Source organism: Vicugna pacos, chromosome 11 (genome assembly GCF_048564905.1).
Source record: "Vicugna pacos chromosome 11, VicPac4, whole genome shotgun sequence".
NCBI classification, from domain to species: Eukaryota; Metazoa; Chordata; class Mammalia; order Artiodactyla; family Camelidae; genus Vicugna; species Vicugna pacos.
The window spans coordinates 49,152,291-49,174,076 of record NC_132997.1 but is presented as its reverse complement, the minus strand read 5'-3'; the positions used below and the strand labels follow the sequence as shown (position 1 = coordinate 49,174,076).

General features: G+C 35.9%; 1 protein-coding gene and 1 long non-coding RNA gene across 16 annotated transcripts in view; one reads left to right on the top strand and one right to left on the bottom strand.

Annotated features, from left to right (window-relative positions):
- The window catches only part of USP54 (ubiquitin specific peptidase 54), a 120,253-nt gene extending 104,029 nt beyond the window's left edge, over positions 1–16,224 (bottom strand). For 12 of the 15 annotated variants that reach the window (XR_012077368.1, XM_072971300.1, XM_072971309.1 and 9 more), the window contains exon 1: positions 16,116–16,224. The gene's annotated coding sequence lies outside the window, so the exon portion shown is untranslated. Of the gene's footprint in view, positions 1–15,744; positions 15,829–15,994; positions 16,015–16,080 lie in introns of those variants that run through there. The other 3 variants (XM_072971306.1, XM_072971308.1, XM_072971305.1) reach the window with 3 other exon arrangements.
- The window catches only part of LOC140699312 (uncharacterized), a 20,714-nt gene continuing 15,038 nt past the window's right edge, over positions 16,111–21,786 (top strand). The window contains exons 1-3 of the long non-coding RNA XR_012077372.1: positions 16,111–16,239; positions 19,044–19,192; positions 21,180–21,380. This is a non-coding gene — a long non-coding RNA (uncharacterized lncRNA). The remainder of the gene's footprint in view (positions 16,240–19,043; positions 19,193–21,179; positions 21,381–21,786) is intronic.

The following is a 21,786-nucleotide window of genomic DNA, read 5'->3' as shown; positions in this document are numbered from 1 at the left end:
ACAGACTCTAGCGGGGAGGGTATAGCTCAAGCGGTAGAGTGCATGCTTAGCATGAATGAGGTCCTGGGTTCAATCCCCAGTACCTCCTTCAAATATAAATAAATAAACCTAATTACCTCCCCCTCATTAAAAAAAAAAAAGAGGGAAAAAGAAAAAAACAGACTCTGTCTTCATAGCCTAGAGGCTATATGTGTCTGAGAAGGATAGGGACGGGTGGATAAACACAAATCAACCACAATACAATTAAGTAAGAATTCAGTAATAGTAATTTATGCAGAATGCTATTGAAACATGGAGGGTAAATACTACCTTGGGGGAATCTGGAAAAGTATTGCATAAGAAATACGATTTCAGCTGAAATGTGTTAAATATGTGGTTACAACTTGATTTAAAAAAAAAGCATCTACCCAAAAACCTACAGCTAACATGACACTTAATGATGAAATGTTAAATACTTTTCCCCTAAGGCTGGGAACAAAGTAAGGATGTCTGCTCTCACTATTCTTATTCAACACAATATTAGAAGTTCTAAGCAATGTAATAGGCAAGAAGGAGAAATAAAAGGCATACTGATTGCAAAAGAAGAAATAAAACTATTTGCAAATGACATGACTGTCTAAATAATAAATCCCAAGGAATCTATAAAAACACTCCTAGAAGTAATAACAAGATTGCAAGATATAAGATCAACACACAAAAATCAATCGCATTTCTATATACAGGAGACCTTTGAAGAATGCAGGGGTTAGGGATTTGGACCCCCGCCTCCCACTCCCCATCTGCCTCCTACTCCCCATCCGCCTCCCTGAGCAGTGAAAAATCCACATGTAACTCTATTTTTATATAACTTTCCAGTGCCCTCCGGTAGATGCGGTTCCATATCCTCGGATTCAACCAACGGAGGACTGTGTAGTATTATAGTACATACTATTGAAAAACATCTATGTATAAGTGAAACTGCATAGCTTCAAACCTCTGTTGTTCAAGGGTCAACTATACTAACAATAGATGTGTAGAAACCAAAATTAAAAACACATTACCATTTACAATCACTCTAAAGAAAAGTAAATATTTAAGTATGCATTTATCAAAAACATGTGCAGGGTCTGTAAGCTGAAAATTATAAAAAGCCAAGGAAAGAAATCAAAGAAGACATAAACAGGCTTGTTCAATGATTGAAAGACTCAACATGATAAAAATGTTAATTCCCCTTAAATTAATCTATAAGTTTAATGTGATTCTTATCAAAATCCCAGCAAGACTTTTTTAGACATAAACAAGCTTATTCTAAAATTTATATGAAAAGGTGCAGACTCCAGAACTGTTAAAACAAATTTTTTTCACATTATATAGCTTTATTTTCCTTAATGATTGATGCCAACAAATAGAATACGGAGTCAAGGGGTATGAACTTTCAATATTTTGATAAAAATTAAAAATTTGTTAGAACTGGTAAGACAATTTTAAAGAAGAAAAAGTGGAAGGAATGACTCTACCCAATATAAAGCTTACAACATAGATACAGTCATCAAAACAGTGTGATACTGGCACATAGAATAATGAAACAGAATAGAGAACCCAAAATTAGCCCCACATAAATATTCTTAACTGATTTTTGACAAAAGTGCAAAAACAATTTAATGGAGAAAGGAAAACCCTTTCAACAAATAGTGCTGGAGCAACTGATTATTCATAGGGAAAGAAATGAATTCAACTTGAGCTTAACACCTTATATAAAAATTAAATTCAAATGATCATGGCCTTAAATATAAAATATAAAACTATAAAACTTTTAGGAAAAATAAATAAAAGGAAATCTTTGTGATCTAGAGTTAGGCAAAGAGTTCTTAGACTTGACACCAAAAGCTTGATTTATGAAAGAAAAACTGATAAATTGGACTTTATCAAAATTTAAAACTTTGGATCTATAAAAGCCCAGAGGAAGAATGAAAGATGAGCTACTGACTGGGAGAAAATATCTGCAAAACACAGATTCAGCAAAGGACTAGTACTTAGAATATACAAAGATCTCTCAAAATTTAATAGTAAAAAAATCTAACTATCTAATTAGAAAATGGGCACACGAAATGAAAAGGCCTTCAACAAAAAGGACGTACAATTGGCAAATAAGCACATGAAAAGATGTCTAACATTATTAGCCACCAGGGAAATGCAAATCAAAACCATAATGCAATATTACTACCCATCTATCAGAATGGCTAAAACAGAAAGAAGTAACAATACCAAATGTCCATGAGGGTGCAAAGAAACTGGATCACTGATGCACTGCTGATGGGAATGTAAAATTTATTTTACTGACACTTTAGGAAATAGGAATTAGGTTTTTTCTTTAAAAAAACCTAATATGCAACTACCATACAATGAAGCAATTACGCTCCTAACCATGTATTCCAAAGAAATGAAAACTTATATTCATATAAAACTTGTACACAAATGTTCACAGCAGCTTTCTTTGTACCAGCCAAAAACTGGAATCAGCCCAGATGTCCTTAAACAGGTTAATGTTTAAACAAATGATTGCATATCCATATCATAGAATAGTACTCAGCAATAAAAAGGGACAAAAGTATTGATTCTTGCAACAATCTAAGCAAATCTCCAGGAAATAATGTTGAATGGGAAAAAAGGCAACACCAAAATATTACATATTGTATGATTCCATTTACGTAACACTTTTGAAATGATAAAATTTTAGAGAGGGAGGACAGGTTGGTAGTTGCCAGGGATGGGTACGGGGTGCCTATGGAACAATACTAGGGAGACTTGTAGTTTTACAACTGTTTAGTATCTTGGCTGTAGTGGTGGATATATTAATCTATACATGTAAAAAAAATTATTCAGAAAGCACACAAACACCCAGCCCACTATAAGTAAAACTGGGGAAATCTGAGTTAGACCAGTAGTATGTATCAATGTCAATATCCTGGTTGTAATATTATACTGTAGTTTTGTAAAAAGTTACCATTTTGGGAAACTGGACAAAGCATACATGGGATCTCTCTGTATTATTTCTTACAGCTGCATGTGAATCTACAATTATCTCAATAAAAATTTCCCCTAAAATGTACACTTAAAATATGTGTAGCTTACTGTACAGAAACCATACCACAATAAAGGTGTTAAAAATAAAGAAAGAAAAGAAAAGAAAATTCCAAAAAAGATGTGGGCATAAATAACTTGCCTAAGATCACACAAAGACTGAGCTGACATTCAAACCTAGTCTTGACACTTAGCTCTGTGCTTTCACACAGAAAAACAGTAATAAATAACTGTAAGAATTATTTCCAAAAAATAAAACAAAACAAAAAGAAGTTACACTAGGAAAAATAAACTTTGTGTAATAAAAGAAATGTATTACTACATGGCTTAACTGTGAACATATTTACAAAATTATAATAATGTAAACAATGAGATATTGATGTAGTACTGTGGTAACAAACTACCACAAATTCAGTGGCTTAAAACAACAGAAATTCATTATCTTACACTTAAGTCCAACACATTCTCACTGGGCTAAAATCATGGTGGTGGCAAGCAAGGCTACTGTTCCCTTCTGGTTCTGGGGCAGAATGTTTCCTTTCCTCTTCCAAATTATAAAGGACACCTGCATGCCTCTGCTTATGGTACTCTTTCCTCCACATTCAAAACCAGCAACAGAGATTGAGTCCTACTCACATAACATCTCTTCTGCCTCCCTCTGCCAATTTTAACAATCCCTTTAATTACATGGAACCCATCTGGATAATCTCCCTATTTAAAAATCAGCTGATTATTAACCTTAATTCCTTTTTGCCACATAAGGGAACACACAGGTCCAGAAGATTAGGCCATGGATATATTTGAGAGGGCCATTATTCTGCTTACCATAACTAATTTAACCAAAAATTATATTATACTTACATTGGGAGAGAAAGTGTGTGTGTGTGTGTACTGGGGGAGGGAAGGTAGGAAATAGCAGTTGAAGCATATAATTTAGAAATATATATGAAGGTAAAACAGAAAAAAAAGTCAACACTTAAGAATTCTCTGAAGAACAGAATCACAAATAGGTAAGGAAGGGTAGGGCAAAAGAATGATGTTTTTCCTTCTAAGCCTTTAAGTATTATTTCAGTTTTAACCAATGTTCATGCATTATTATGACATGATTTTATTTATTTTTTAATGGCTTCAAATTTGCATGGCTTTATCTCTGAGGTTGGCACAAACAAATCAGTTGCATAATGTTAGTAATCCCCTTGGGCACTCAGTGAGAGGAGCAAAGCACTTTGAAGAAGTTGTAGGAAATGCAGGAAAAAGAACAATTTGAACCAATAGCTATGGAATTTGTCCTGACTAGGGACACGTATCTTCCTACATTCTGAGTAAGAAACCTAATTAGAAAGTTCCTAACTGGTTTCCTGAAAAATATCTGTGCTCCAGAGAGGAAGGAGACTACTTCTAATACTTGGGAACTGGAATCTGAACAAGATTAGTGCCATAGGCTCAAACAGTTGGTTCATCCTCATCTATGCCATCACAAATAGTTTTTGTTCAGTGTATCAGTTCTAGGTGAAAAATGGCATGGGCAAAGTCAGGATAACAGAAAAGCTTTTGACTTGTTAGGGAATACAAAGTAGCTTAGGCTGAAATGATAAAACAGTGGGGATCTAACGAGAAATAAAACTAGAATCACAAATCACAAGTCAGTCTTTGATAGTCAAAGGAAGATCACTGAACACTGTTGAAGAGGAAAGTGCCAAGAGCAAAGTACATTTTTACTCAGTTTTTTAAAGTGGCTGGTATTCAGTGAAGCTCCAGGAGAACCAATCCACTGCCAAGACTATGGTGGGACACTTGAAGCTCCGAGTGCAAAATTTAAGAAAGCACTTACTCTCAGAGTCAATCAAGTGATCCTGCACTTGTACAACCCTGAGAGTGAGTGAGTGCCTCCTTAAATTTTGCACTTGCACAACCCTTAGTATCCTTATTTTGTGGCCCAAGCAGCTCATCTGTCTCATTCGTAAGAGCCAAAAGGTAGAAACAAGCCAATGTCTATCAACTGGTGAATGGATAAATAGAATGTGCTATATTCATACAATGGAATATGGACTATCTTCCAGCCATAAAAAGGAATGAAATACTGATACATGCCACAACAAGAGTCAACCTTGGAAATATTATGCTGAATGAAAGAAGCCAGTCACAAAAGATCACATACTGATATTTTATGATTTCATTTATATGGCATGTCCAGAATAGGTAAATCTATAGAGACAGAAATAAATTAGTTGTTGCTAAGGAACAGAGGGGATGAAGAGTGACTGTTTATGGATATACAGTTTCTTTTTGGGGTGATAAAATGTAATAAAATTAATTGAAGTGTCAGTTGTACAACTCTGAACATTTAGTAAAAAACTTTTGAATTATGTACTTTAAATAGGTGAAATCGTATGGTATATGAATTATACCTCAATAAAACTGTTATTTTAAAAGCAGATGCTTAGATCTACTGGTAGAAGACATAAAAAGGATGAAAGTCATGGTGAAATAAGAACTCCAAATTGAATTTAAAAAAGGAGTTATTGTTTTCTTTTTCATGAGTTTTTAGAGGAGGTATAGGAAAAGACAATTCTAAATCAGACTTCTATACTTTGCCTAATTAAAATCACTACCAGAGTTTAGTTCAAACAGATTTCCTACTCAAAATAACTTCCTATGTGGCAATCTGTAAATTAAACACTGGTCTTGATTGATAAAGCATAAATAATTTAAACGTGTATTCTCAAGATCAATAAATACCCTGAAACTGTGAAGTGTCTAAAACTTACCTTTGTAATTACAAAATTTTTTATTTCAATTCTATGAAATAACTAGAAGCTTCCTTAGACCTAGTGGGTCCCACGAAGGGGGATAAGAAGCAATAAAATGATATTGCTTCTCTCTAGTGTTCCCCAACACTGAAGGAACACCATGATAAAATTCTCAACTGTTCACAAATACCTTTCTGGTCTTCAATGACCGTGAGTAAAGATAAATAAGAGGCTGAAAGAAACAACAAAAAAGGATCAAGGAATTTGTTTTCTTTTGGCACCAGACAGCTTTGACTGGTGTCAATATCCAGGACAGGATACACCACCAAAGGAAATAGGTCTGTACAGGAAAACAAGCTGAGCCCAGGTCAGACACACCAATAGAGAAAGTTTTGTTTCTATAGGGAATGAATATTTCTACAAATCTACTATGAAACTACTGTATTATCTAAAAGATATTTACTCAAAATTTTCTTCTCAGGGGAAAATGAACAATTTTTCTTCTGGGAATTACAAATAAGCCATTGACTTCCTTCCAGCTTTATATTTAAAAACTTACTTTTTATATCTTAGGAAAAAAATGAACTTATGCACAGGTCAAAATAAGACTGACAAAAATATATTTTCTGCTCATACAACTCAATAACAAAACAACAAGCAACCCAATCAAAAAAATGGGTAGAAGACCTAAATAGACATTTCTTCATACAGATGGCCAATGGGCACATGAAAAGATGCTCAATATCACTAATTATGAAAGGAATGCAAATCAAAACTACAATGAGGTATCACCTCACACTGGTCAGAATGGCCATCATTAAAAAGTCCACAAATGATAAATGCTGGAGAGGGTGTGGAGAAAAGGGAACCCTCCTACACTGCTGGTGGGAATGTAATTTGGTACAGCCATTATGGAAAACAGTATGGAAATTCCTTAAAAAACTAAAGATTAAGTTACCATATGATCTAGCAATCCTACTCCTGGGCATATATTCAGAGAAAACTCTAATTCTAAAAGGTACACGCACCCCAGTGTTCACAGCAGCACTATTTACAATAGCCAAGATATGAAAGCAACCTAAATGTCCATCAACAGATGATTGGATAAAGATGTGGGGGATGTACACACACACACACATATACATACACACACACACAAACTAGAATACTACTCAGCCATAAAAGAGAATGAAATAATGCCACTTGCAGCAGCATGGATGGACCCAGAGATTATCATACTGAGTGAACTAAGTCAGACAGAGAAAGACAAATATCATATGATATCACTTATACGTGGAATCTAAAAAAAATAGAAGTGAACTTATTTACAAAACAGAAACAGACGCACAGACATAGAAAACAAATTTATGGTTACCAAAGGGGAACGAAGGGGAGGGATAAATTTGAAGTTTGGGATTAGCAGATACACACTACTATATATAAAACAGATACACAAGGTCTTACTGTTCAGCACAGGGAAATATACTCAACAGCTTATAACTTATAATGAAAAATAAACATACATATATGTATAACTGAATCAATGCTTTACACTAGAAACTAACATAACATTGTAAATAAACTATACTTCAATTTTAAAATATATGTAATTTTTTTTTCAGAGAGTATAGGCTTATCCTCAGCTTCTGTTTTCATCTAAAACTCAAATGCTATTTGGAAAACATTCTTTTTTGGAATATGTTTCTTGCTTTCAACATGGTACAAGAAGGTATTGTTAACAGAAAGTGCTAAAACACTGAAACATGAATTTCAGAAAAGTTCATTACTTCCACACCAACAATGACAGGGCTATATTTTCTCTATGCAAAAATCTAAGTAACAAATGTAATGGCTTTTTCTTAAATGCTACTTGTCTATAGAGAACATTTACACAGCCAAACTGAAGAAATAAGGAAAACTCTGAAAGAGTAACAGAAGATTAAAAACGTTTTTGTCCATACTACAATCATATAAATATTCATATGTGCCTGATATAAACCATCAATAAAAAAGAGAAAAATAATCTACAAATTTATTAGATGGCACTGTCCCCGAAACAAAAATAAATAAAATTTGGGTAATTCTTTCTATATATATATATTCTCTGGGGAGGAAAGACTAAAAAGTGAAACTCAAAGTGAATTCTACTTTCCCACTAATTCTCATTAAACATAAAAAAGTGTCCATAATTTTAATATTGATAGAACAATTTAAAAAGTTTAGTGAAGATGTGATTAAGTTGCTGACTGGCTTAGCATTAACATGGACATAGAATTTACTTTCTGGATTATTTCTTCTAAGAGCAATATTGTTTTTCTAGCAGCTAAATATTCCTTTCAGTACTTCATATGATTTCCCAACTCCATACCCAACCATTCCTACTCTTCCCCATGCTCAGCAATTTCTTTTATATCTGGAAAATCCCTTAACTTAACACTCACAGCTCCCAGAACATTTTCCTTGTCAGCTCCTGTCCTCTTACTTTTCAGCTGATGCCTTCACTTGCAGGCACACTCAAACCTAAACAGAACAGGGAATTTATCAGCAGCTATCAGGAACACAAACGATCTGGAATGGGATGCGGGGTTCCACGTGTGACCAGCAATCCATCGATTTTCTCTACCCACTATACTTGGACATTTTGAGAAACCTTTAAGGCTGACATCCTATCTTGGTATCTCTGCCTACTCCTCTCAAGTGATGTCCAACAGAAATTCTGCACTGATGGAAATGTTCTATATTTGTACTATCCAATAGAGTAAAATACATGTGACTACTGTGCACTTGAAATGTGGCTAGCATGACTTAGGAATCGAATTTTTACCTTTATTTTAATAGCTACATGTGGCCTCCATAATGAACAGCCCAGCTAGCCTAGATTCCTGCAGAGGCTAAAGCTATTGCTCTGATGCCAAACCCCTTGGCTGGTGACCAGACACCCAACCAGGATCGTACTAGCCCTTTCCCCTGAAAGATGCTCCTTGTATTCCCCAGCTTGTTGAGAGGGTCCTACAGGGAATACATGAATCATCTGGAAACACAATGCGACCACCTGCCTAATTTTCTATAGCTCCTCTCATCTCAACTCCTGCTGCTTTGAGCTTGAAGTTACCACATTCCTTTAGATACTGCATACTAGATCACCGCTTCTCAAGACTTTCAGATGCATATGAATCACCTGGGAATCTAGTTAAAATGCAGACTCTAACTCTGCACATCTAACATGCTTCTAGGTACTTCCAGGTGGTCGTCCTAATCCTAGGTTCTTGGTTCTCCTAACCCCTGATCTGACTGGTGTTACTGATGGTTCAGCAGCAAACATATGAATTCAGACCCCCTAAGTTATAGCACGCTTTCTCATTCATCAAATGTTTGTACCATATAATGGAGCTGTACAGCAATAGCAATTTTGAGCAGTAGATGATGTTATTTAATGGGATATATCACTTTTGAGCACGCTATTTTACAAAGGAGGATATTAACAGTGAGCTAAAGATCACCATTCTAATAACTGGACAACTGAAATGGGAACCAGCGTTTGTTTGATTCCAGTGCCCATGCTATGCCAGCCTCCTCAGTGCTAAACTCAGGAATGTCCACATGTCAGGATTTCCCTTCAGAAGAGAGCTGTGAGGGGACATTGCTTCTAAAGACTTATTTTCTCCCCTTAGGTATAACAATAACCAGAAAAATCAGTTTCTTCCATATGTATGATTAAATATCAGACATCATGATTATTTATACACTCTATTGTGGATTTTCAACCTGATCAACTTTATTCATCTATCATCTCCTCAACTTTAAATTCAACTCCTTTAACTCAGATGGCATATCATTATAAATAAGACTGAAAGAGTTTCTGAATTTTCTACTCAAATTGCATTTGAACTTAGATGTGGGCTTTTTTCCTCTCATTTTAATTCATAGTTTTATCCACCAGACTTGGTCTAAAGCTTTCTAATCCTCTTAGAATTTTCCTAGTGTTAAGATAACTTCAAAACATTGCAATAGTCCATTCTAGTGTTTTACCCATTAATCGTCAAGAGGTTTCCCATAAAAACAAACAGCAAACTAAAAAAAATTGCTACCTGTATGATAAAGGGGTAATAGTTTTACTATAAAGAGCTTTAAGACGTGTCAAAATAAGAAAAAATTGCATTCACCAAAATGAAGTTTGGCAAAGACGTGAACAGCTGGAAAATATGACTATCTTTAACATCTAAAAGAATTAACTGAAAAATCATTTAGATCATTTTTAAAAAACATTTAGTAAGATAATCCAACTTAAGACCAACACAGAAGAATCAATAGCTTTCCATATGCCAGCAATAACCAATTTTTAAAGTGTCTTAAGGTAAAAAATCCCAATTGCCATAACAACTTCAAATAGCCATAAAATACCTAGAAACTGGACATGTACAAGACCAATATGAAGAGAACTACAAACTTTTTTTGAAAGGGGTTTTTTGAAGACTAAATAAAGAGAATATCCTGTTTCTAAATGGCAAGTCTCAACATTGTAAAGATACAAATTCACCTATAAAGTAATTAATTTGTTGCAATTGATCCTAATTACAATCTCAACAGATCTTTTTTGTTTGTAATGAAATCTGAAAGGCTGTTTCTGAAAGAACAAAAAAAATCTGTTATTATATATATTCTAAGACTGAGAGGGGACTTGACCTTCAAACATACTGTAAGTCAGCAATAATTAAAACTGGGTGGTACTGGCCCAGAAATAAACAGACAGATCAACTGAAAAGAACGCAGAAAGTCAGGAACAAACACACATACCTACGTATATATGGCAGTTTAGAGCTTGATGGAGATAAGATTTCACATCAGTGAAGAAAGGACAGGAAATATCAATGAATTACATATTTCTGGATTTTAAAAGTACATCATAAAACACACAAAAATAAATTCCAGATTGATTAAGGAGCTAAATATTTTTAGCTAATAAAGTATTACAATAAAATACAGTAGAATATTTTTATAATTTGGGGATGGAGAGAGCATCCTTAACCAAGCCCCAAAGTCCAGAAACCATTATGAAAAAGATATACCTATAAGAAATAGATACATTTTAGTATATCAACAGACACTACAGTTAATGTAACATACTGGAAAAAATATGTGCAATATATATTAAAAATACAGATTTGTATCTACATACACATAAAGAGTTCTTGTTTATCAATAGGCTAAAAAAAAAGTAGGCAATGAACAGAATAAGCAATTTCACAGAAAGTAACATGAACAGCCAATAAAGAAATTAAAAGACACTCAAATTCACAAGTCATCTGGAAACTGCAAATTAAAACAAAAAATTTTGCCTATTATATTAGCAAACATGTACAGGATTGATAATATCAAGTCTTGGAGGCACTTTCATAAACTGCTGATAGAATGGAGAATGGTACACAGACTATTGATGGGCAGACTGGCAGTATCTTTCAAAACTACAAACATGTATACCTTTTAAACAGGAAGTCTAAGCATCACTCTAGAGATATTCTAGAACATTTGCAAAAGAGACAAGAATAAGGAATGTCCATTTCAGCATTGTTGATAATTGCAAAAATGTGGCACAATTTAAATGTCCATAGATAAAGAAACAGTTAAATAAATTACAGAAATTCAAACTGAAATACAATCAGCTGTTAAAAAGTGTGTACTGACAGGATGAGATCACAAAAGCATATTGCTAAGTTAAAAAAAACTGCAGGAAAATTATATTATCACCCAGTGATTTTTAAAAGCTAAAAATAGACATATAAATTATAAATAGAAACTGCATATATTGCATAGAAAAAGAACTGGAAAAAAATCCACCAAACAGAATAGTTCTGGAAGGAGAAGCTTTGCTTTTTAGCCTCTATCTGAAATATTTTTTTAAAGACTGTATTCTTTTTTCTCTTTCTTTAAATTAAATATACAATTTAAACATCTGTACATTTTTTTAATGTTTTAAAAAAGACATAAACAGGGAAGCCAACAAAAAATTTTGTTTCAATTTGCAGTTTCCAGATTACTTGTGAGTTTAAGTATCTTTTTATTTTTTTTTATGGGCTGTTCATATTTCTGTGAAATTTCTTATTCTATTATATGCCTCATAAAAATAATAAATATGGGAAAATGTTCAATTTCACAAGTAATCAAAGAAATGGAAATTTAAATTTAAAATTCTACCTATCATGTAGAATAAACTGTTTTTGGTTTGTTCAATGTCTATTTACATAGCTAAAACGAAATACTTTCATTTTACAAAAAGTAATACTTTTTCCCAGTGGATAGACAGAAACTTTCCAGAGGCCATGTGTATCAAAGGAGAAGAAAAGATCTCCAGGCTCTCCTGTGGAGGGTGAGAGTTAAATGCTTTTATACTGTTATCCTCTTTACACCATCAACTGCTTTCAGTTTTCAACCCTTCTGGAGAAGTTCCCATTCTCACCCCTCAAGGCTCTTCCTCTCAATTCATTCTCTTGCTCTAAACCTTTCTTGGAAAAATGTCTCAATGCCTCAAAAATAACTCACATAAAAAACATGAGCACCCAGCCCACTTAGTTAAAAGGTGTTAGAAAACAGGAGAATCTCATTCACACCAACATGCTATTCTAGCTAAAATCTATGCAGATGAGGCACTGATGCAGAAAGTCAACTCAATGGAAAAATTCACTGACTAACCTTCTAATTTGCATATATTTAAGAATATTATGTATTACAACACAGCTGTACCCCTCTACTTTTTTCTAAAGCATATAAACATTTATTAAAATGGGCCAGCAATGCAGCTGGACACAGAAAATAAAACAGTAATACAACAAACCAAATGTAGGAAGTATTTGAATAGATCATCTGAATGCATTCATCCAAAGTATAAGTAGGAGTATAAGTAAAGTATAAGGGAAACAAGTAATCAGTTTGTACTGTCACCTATTGCAGCCTCCTGACAACATCAGTTTCCTAAAAGCAGCTAAGAGCATCTATAACTCTCTATACAGCAATTATTAAATATAATTTGGCAATGTGGTACAGTAAAAGGAACACTTAACTGGAAATTAGGACACCTGGGACACTGCAGCTGGATGACTTTGGGTAAGTCATTTAAAAGTTCTCTAGGCTTTAGTTTCCTCAATATAAAAGGAATGGCTTGAACCGGTTGATCTCTAAGCATTCAGCTAAGTCCAGAATCAAGTATCAACACTTCATTCATGATATTTCCTATTCTCACCTAGATATTTAAAGAAACCATGTACTAAGATATAAAATTTGAATTTCAGCCAGAAAATCAGATTTTGGACTTTGGAATATAGAGTTTTAAAAGTGTGAAAGCAGGGGGAAAGGTATAGCTCAAGTGATAAAATGCATGCTTAGCATGCCTGAGGTCCTGGGTTCAATCCTCTAAAAATAATAAATAAGTAAACCTAATTACCTCCCCCTCCCCCAAATAAACAGATAAATAAAATTTTTTTAAAAAGTGGGAAAGCAAATATATAAATACATGTGATATATATACACATTTTTCTCAATACAAAAAAAAACCCCAAAAAACAAACTGCAGTATACAAAAATGTTTGATTAAATCCCTTAGTCTGTTGTAATAACATCTGTCCTATATATGAATATAGATAACCATTTCCACTGTTATGATCACTTTCTGGAAGCTTACACATATTAACAATTGCTTGTTACAACTATTTTCCCAAGCATAGCTCCCTCTATAATTATATACAACATGAATAGGGTAATTTACTCAATTCTCTGTCCAACAATACAAACCTCATATTTACCATAATGCTAATATTCAAATTAGTTTCCTATATGTACTGTAAATATTTGAGGGAGAAAAGTCTATTAATAAAGACACAGAGATTGAATTCTGGTCTTTTGACCAATTATACTTTCACTATCTGGCTCTCTACCGGTTCCAAGGCTCCCTTCCTTTAAAAGAAAGGAATCTTGCCTAGGTTTCTAATCACATATATTTTCAACTCCAGTCCCTAATCTGCCACTTACTAGCTCTGTGATCTTTGGCAACTCTTTAATTTTTTAAGTTTCAGTCTTCTTATCTTTAAAATTGAAGTATTAGCACCAGCTGATGAGTATTAAGTGCTGTGAAGATAAAATGAGATAATGCGCCTAGCACATTAATAATCACTCAATGAATGTTAGCTTATGCTTATTATTAATACTGGCTTAAGAATGTTCAGTGATATTTTAAAACAGTACTTTAAAAAGACTATTAAATTATGAACTGACCCATGAATTTTCTCTTCAAGCTTCCATTTTATTTCTTCTGAGAAGCATATGTGTTTTATTGATGCAGAATAGAATTTGTCCAATAATTTGTAATTTTTAAAAAAATTTCTTCCTTTTTAACTACTTTCTTGTCAACTACTGTGTAAATTCCTCAGGGCCAGAACCTGGTTTCATAAGCCTGTGTTTATATATGTATTATGTTTACTACATTGTAATGATTTGTTACTCTTATTACTCTCCCTTTCCTAGACTCTAATTCCAAGGCAGAGAGCAAGGCTTACTTGTACTTGTATCCTGAAGACTTAGTAATCAGACACAAAATAGGTCTCAATAAATGTTTGTTGAATAGATAAATGAATGAATTCATCTCCCCCCTCTCCCCTACAATGCCTTACACAGTACCCTACACAGAATAAGAATTCAGTAACGCTCCTTAATGGATTCATGGAGAAATCTTTTGGACCCAACCATATAAAGCTTTATCTTGCCTCAAAAAAGCAATTCTACTTTGAAGTTTAGCTACCAACATTACAAATTAAAAGTTTCAATCTAACACGTATCAAATAAATAGGTTCAATGATAACCACATCAAGACTAGCTCTAGAAGGATTAAAATCCATTATTCTAATAAATTTGTGAACCTCAACATGGAAAAAATCCAGTTACATAATCAAGAGAAGTTTATCCATTGCAAATTTATACCTACAAAAGCTAGTGAGAAAAAATTATCAGAAAGTCTGTATCTGTAGACTGAAATGGACAAATATTTTTATGCCTGAATCAAAGCCACTATTATCACTAGAAATGAATTAACAGCAAAGTGATCCAAACCTGTCTCTAGAAAACAGACCTTGAGACTCAAAGAGTAAATGTTTTGTCCTCTCAGTGATTTTCAGTCCTGGAAGACTTCTTTTATTTCCAGATTGACTGATATTAAAAACTCATTCTGTCTCCTAAAATAAAACCTCATCCATTTCTTAAAAGCCAAACAACCTGAATAGGCACACTTTTCAGAACACTAGGTTTTACAGTCAAGTATGTAAAACTATCCCTAGCGTTCAGCCTGCCGCTGCTGCAACAGAAACACTTTTACTAGTTTTTAAATTACATTCGTGAAAGGTTTAAGTGTCGTACTGCACATTCTTTCACTGCATCATCTAAACTGATTTTACACTGCATATATAATTTCATAAGTACACCGTAAAGGAATTCTACACTTGAATGAATCTGGTAAGAAACGTGAGCATAGCACACACCCCCTTCTTCCAACTCAATACGCTCCAGAGGAAGCGCGTCTTAGTCTTTTTTTTTCCAAGAATTTCTCTTTCCCGCCCCCACCCCACACTTTATTTCAGAGCAGCAATCATTCACTATCCCACTCACAGTCTCTCTAGCGAAAGAACCTTTCCAACTAATACTATTTCACCAGGACCCTCCTTTCAGGCTCAGAGTCCGTAGGGAATTTCTTTGCAAGGAGCTAAGGGGAGGAGGGTGCGGTGAAGGTCCCGGACGCCACCATTCCCGCCATGCCATTTAGGACCTAGGTCCTAGCGCGCAGTCCCTGACCAGCCTCAGCCGGACCTCAGGAAGCTACGAAGGTCTGACACCGCACCCTCATCTCCGCCAGGGCAAAGCAAACCGGGCCCAACCTCTGGGCTCCCATTCAACATACCCTCCTTCTCGCTGTACCCCATTTCTTCCCACTTATTCTTCGGTGTAGCCCTGTCTCTTTATCCAATTCTGAGTCCCCATAAACCTCTTGCTCCCAACACACACACACCCTTCCACACTCCCGCCCTTGCCCCTTGAACCCTACTACACCCTGGTCCCTCCCCCTGGACCTCCCGGCAGCTCCAGCCCTCCCCGCGTGCCCTAGTGCAGACTGGCGCCCTGTCCCTATACCCACTGGACCCGGGTCCTACCCCACACGTCACACTCAGGCCCATTCCCCCCGCGACCCGGCCCTCCCCACCCCCTCCCTGGGCGCTACCCCCCAGCACCCCTTTACCTCCGGCCCCGCCCCCCTGAGGGTGTCGCACTCACAGCTTCTGCCGCCGCATCCTTAACCGCCGCGGCTGCTATAGCTACAGGGAGCCAAGGCAACCAGCTCTCGCGACACTTTCCTCAGCTACGGCGAGAACAGCCAGGAAGAGCCTCTTGCAAGAAAGTAAATGAGTCAGACTCGAGAAGGCTAAGTATATCTCGCGATAGTATTGTGTAAAATGGCGGCCGCAAGGCGCTTCTTCGGTCGCCCGGGAAGGTCGGAAGGTGGGCGAGGGCGGTGAAGGAGCTTGAGCTGGCGGGAGAGTCGGAAAACTATTGCCGGCAGGAAGCAGAATGGTTTGGGCTCAGGAAGTTAGTATGGCGAACTCTACACTGGAATAGCTTTAGGAATGTGGCCTTAATTTCCCAGTGCCTCAAACTTGAGCAGTGTCGCTTTTAGCTGAAGTTCCGTCTTCCTAGCATCTTCCTTCTGCGTGTGTAGTAGAGATGGAACGAACATGCCAGAAACTGACATTTCCATCTCCTCATTAACCTGACTTCAGGAAATTTTCATCCGTTCTTACCCAACCCTGGTTTGTAACTGCTATTTGACTTAACAGAAATGTTTATGTTCATCCATGAGTTTGACGGCTCCCACCCACCAATAATTGGCCCGACCAAAATGGGTGTGTGTGTGTGTGGTAGTTTTGTTTTGTTTTGTTTTTAAATCGAATGTAAGCCAGATGTTTGGCCTTAGATGTGGAAGGGGGCTGCATTGATGTGTTATGTGAAGTTCGCACTTGTTGCTTGCAACTCTGTGGACACATCCTCACTTGATGACTCAACACTTAGTTGTAGGGCTTTCTCTCTGCTCTCAGAGAGCTGTAAATGCAGACTGATTGAGTAGGAACTGGAACAGAGGTAAATGTAAAGAAAGTTGTTATAAGAGAGTAAAACAGGGAAGAACAAATAGAGAATAAAAATAGTAAATGGAGAATTCATTTTCTTCTCTCCAAGCCCCTGAATAGTTCTCATAGTCTAGACAAGTGCTATCCAATAGAAATACATTGTGAGCTGCATTGTGCAACTTAAAATGTGTAGTAACCAGTTTTTTAAAGTATGACAAATTTAGTAATTTCCTTAACTCACCGTGTTCAAAATATTCCAACATGTAATCAATACTTTGAAATTATTAATGAGATATTTTACTTTTTTTTTTTCTTTTTCATACTGAGTCTTCAAAATCCAGTGTTTATGGAGCATCTCAATTCAGGCTGGAATGGAGCAGAACCTTGCGGGTGGAGCTCCCCCAAGTATAAAGACCCTCTATGTCCCTGCCTCTTGTTTGTAGAAAAACTGACATCTTCCAGACCTGCCTGAGTCACAAAAGAGCAGGTTCAAGCAGTTAATGATTAGGACAAGAGAGTCACAGACTCAGTGTCTGATGCACACTCCTGAGTTGTTTTACAGATACTGTAACTGCCACCAGAGGGGAAAAGCTAACTGCAGTATGACCAGACTAGCCTTAACATAAGCTGCTCCTTCTTGAGCTGTAATGAATCTATGACCAGCACAATTCCAAGAACTGGACTTAAGAGAATGGGATTAATGCTGTTGCTCAAAATAATCTATATCTTTGTGGACATCAAAATAATTACAGCTTGTAGCTTGTTCTGCCCATATATGTAAGCAGGCAACTAAAACTATCAGCAAAGAGATGCTTCAAACCCGTGTAGATATCTTTTCACCGTAAGACCACAATGCCCTTTCTTAGCATGAAGCAGTTACAGAAGATGGACTATTGCCATAATCCCATAGAAATGGAATGATATCTGACAGGGTGATTTGTAAGCAGCTCTTTGCAGGAAACTTCTTCTCTTGTCACTTTAGCAAAGCTATATTGTAATGACTTTTAAACCAGGCACCCCCATGCTCTACTCATCTCTGGGCCAAGCACACCTTTTGAAGCTTTTGATCGCACGATACCTTGCCAGACCTGTTGGTTCTTTCCTTAGATCAAAGAAGTAAAAATGAAGAACGAGTAATTCACAGGGATCTCTTCCCTAGCTTCCCCTTCAGTAATCTCAAGAAAAAACTGTAAACAAACTGTGTGAACAAGTTAGCATCTAAAGAAAGATCACAAGAGGTCCACAAGCCTGCATGAAGTGGGGAATGGCAACAATGACTCTGACCCCCTATCTCAATGATTAGCTGAGATTACTTCTCTTTTTCTTTTTAAAAACTTTCATGGCTGAGCAGAATCTTCAGAGTTCGTTTTGGGGGGACATGAGTCCACCTTTTCCCTAGACTGTCAGCATTCTGATTGAAAGCAGCTTTCCTTTCCACCAACAATTGCCTCTCAGTATTGATTTTCAAGTGGTGAGCAGCCAGACCCAAGGTCGGTAACAAGGCTAGGCATATTTTAAGAGCTCAGGAGCCACATGTGGCTGGTGACTACAGTATTGAACATGGAAGCTCTAGGCCCTATACTAGGGAATGCCTTATCTAGTGACTTTAGGGAAATAGTATTATGGGCTTGTGGTTTATGTAAAAGAAACCTTTGAAGTTGCTAACTCAAATGGCTACAGAGTCTAGGTGAGTAACAAGAGATGACCTGGTGTAAAACAATAGATGATAGTAGGGACTAGAACCCACTGGAGAGTGCAAGCTTCTATCTAAAAGGGAGCTTTACTGCAACCACTATGGAAAACAGTATGGAAATTCCTCAAAAAATTAAAAATAGATGGGGGGAGGGTATAGCTCAAGTGGCAGAGTGCATGCTTAGCATGCGTAAGGTCCTGGGTTCAATCCTCAGTACTTCCTCTAATAAATAAATAAGCCTAATTACCTCCCCAACCAAAAAAATTAAAAATAGAACTACCATATGATCCAGCAATTCTATTCCTGAGTATTTATCTGAAGAAAACAAAACACTGGTTAGAAAAGATGTATGCACCCCTGTGTTCATTGCAGCATTATTTACAATAGGCAAGACATGGAAGCAACCTAATTGTCCATCAACTGATGAATGGAAAAAGAAGATGTGGTATATACATACAATGGAATACTACCCAGCCATAAAAAAGAATTAAATATTGCCATTTGCAGCAACATGGATGGACCTAGAGATTATCATAGTAAGTGAGATAAGTCAGAGAAAAACAAATGTTATATGATATCACTTATATGTGTAATCTAAAAAAAATACAAATGAACTTACTTACAAAACAGAAACAAACACACAGACGTAGAAAACAAACATGGTTATCAAAGGGGAAAGGGTGGACTAAATTAGAAGTATGGGATTAATGATACACACCACTATATAAAATAAATAAACAACAAGGATTTATTGTATAGCACAGGGAATGATATTCAATATCTTATAATAAGCTATAATGGAAAAGAATCTGAAAAAGGATATATAACTGAATCATTTTGCTGTATACTTGAAATTAACACAATATTGTAAATCAACAGATTTACAGTTCAATAAAAAAAGAATATGTGGTATATAAATACAATGGAATATTACTCAGCCATAGAAAAGAATGAAATCTGGCCATTTATCGCAACATGGATAGGCCTAGAGGGCTTCACACTAAGTGAAATGAGTCAGACAGAGAAAGACAAATATTGTATAATTTCACTTACATGTGAAATCTAAAAAACAAATATGAACAAACATAAAGTAGAAATAGTTATAGATAACAGAGAACAAACAGGTGGTTGCCAGAGGGGAGGCTATTAGAGAGAGAAAAATGGGTGAGAGAAATTAAGAGGTACAAACTTCCAGCTGCAAAATAAGTAAGTCACTGATATGAAATGTAAAGTATAGGGAATATAATCAATAACTATGTAATATCTTTTTATGGTGACATCATAAGTAAACTTATGGTGATAATATTGAAATGTATAGAAATATGAAATCACTGTTTTGTGTAATAAGAACAACATTGCAGATTAATTACACTTCAAAAACAAACAAATAAGCTCATAGGAAAATAGATCAGATCTGTGGTTACCAGAGGTGGTGGGGGAGTGAGGGGAGGGTGAATTTGATAATGGCAATCAAAAGATAACGAACTCCCAGTTATAAGATAAATACGTGCAATCTGATAAATATGATTAACACTGCTGTATATTACGTATGAAAGTTGTTAAGAGCAAATCTTTTGAGTTCTCATCATAAGGAAAAAATTTTTAATAAAAATAAAAGGGAGCTTTCCTGAGCTCTTAGTTCAAAACTCTCCTGAAATTTAAAACACAATGATGGCAAACAGAAGATGTTTGTAAGCAATATAGACAGCTAGTTCTGCTGCCAATATGTGGCTTCTGTAAACTGTGGTATTCAAATATCTGAAACATTTTTGAAGAAAAGATGTTTTAACAGAAGAATAGTGTCCAGCCAAAGGGATAGCAAAGCTTGAGGATTTGATTGGATTTCTGGCTAGATCATATACAAGTGGGCACTCTAATACATTAAACCATCATTGCAACTTCTGATAATAATTTGACTTCTAAGTTATTTAGAAGGAGATAATTTTGCAACTGCCCTGGCTCCCTGTAAATTAATAAGCTTATATCATGATTTTTTTGTTATTTAAGATTTCAGGGGGTAGGGTGTAGCTTAGTGGTAGAATGCATGTTTAGCATGCAAGAGGTCCCTGGTTCAATCCCCAGTACCTCCATTAAAAATAAATAAACAAACAAACAAGTACCCCATCCCCCCAAAAAATAAACAAAAAAATTTCAGACATCCTGAGCTTGGAAAAATTAAGTTTCTAGGTTTTCAGAGCTATTTACTAACAGATCCTGGCTTCTTTTTTTTTTTAATCCCAACTTTAAAGGTCGGCATTTAATAATTATTTTATAGTTAATAGGAAAATCTTTGTCACATGAAAGTTATTTGCCTTTGTACCTCTCATGCCTGATTTAGTACCTGGTATACAGTAGGCACTCAGTAAATATTTGTTAAAAGAATATAGTCCTTGGGGTGGGGACAGAAAAAAAAAAGAATATAGTCCTTAACTTTGGGGGAGGGCTCAGACTTTTAAACATGAGTGATAAAAATCTGTGGACCCTTATCCAGATCCTGTCTGTGCCCTACCCATATTCCCTCAGCCCACTCTAGAGTTTGCTACAGCTTTCGTGGACAGATCCTGTACAAGCCCACAGCTTCCTACATCAAACACCTGAGTGTATCTCCTTGCCTGAAAGTGACAGCAGAGTTAACATTTCCAGTAGCAATCTGCAACCAGTGACAGATGGGATCTGGTGGCTAAATACTCCAGTTTCTACCCTGCTCAGTGAAGCAATTCTGAGGTATGTTTTACTATGGTGTTTCTTAAAATTTAATAATACATAAGAATCACGTGGAGAGGTTAATAAGACACAGATTCTTGAGTTTACACTTTTAACTAAGCTCCCAGGAGAAAAGGATGCTGCTAGTCCAGGGACCACATTGTGAATAGCATTTTTCTCAGTGTCTGAGTAAGATTCAGCCCCAAAGGTCCATTTGGCCTTCTTCTCACTCCTTTACACTGCTTGGATTCTGGGATCACCTCCCAAATTTTCTCCTTGCGTCCAAATCTTTATTTCAGGATCTATCGGGGAGGGGGGGGAATCCAAACTATGACAACACTCTCCTTAGAAAAATGCACGTAGATTAGAACTTTGTGTACAAGTTTAGAGGAAGTATGAATTCCCTGAAATTTATTGTAAAGGAAAG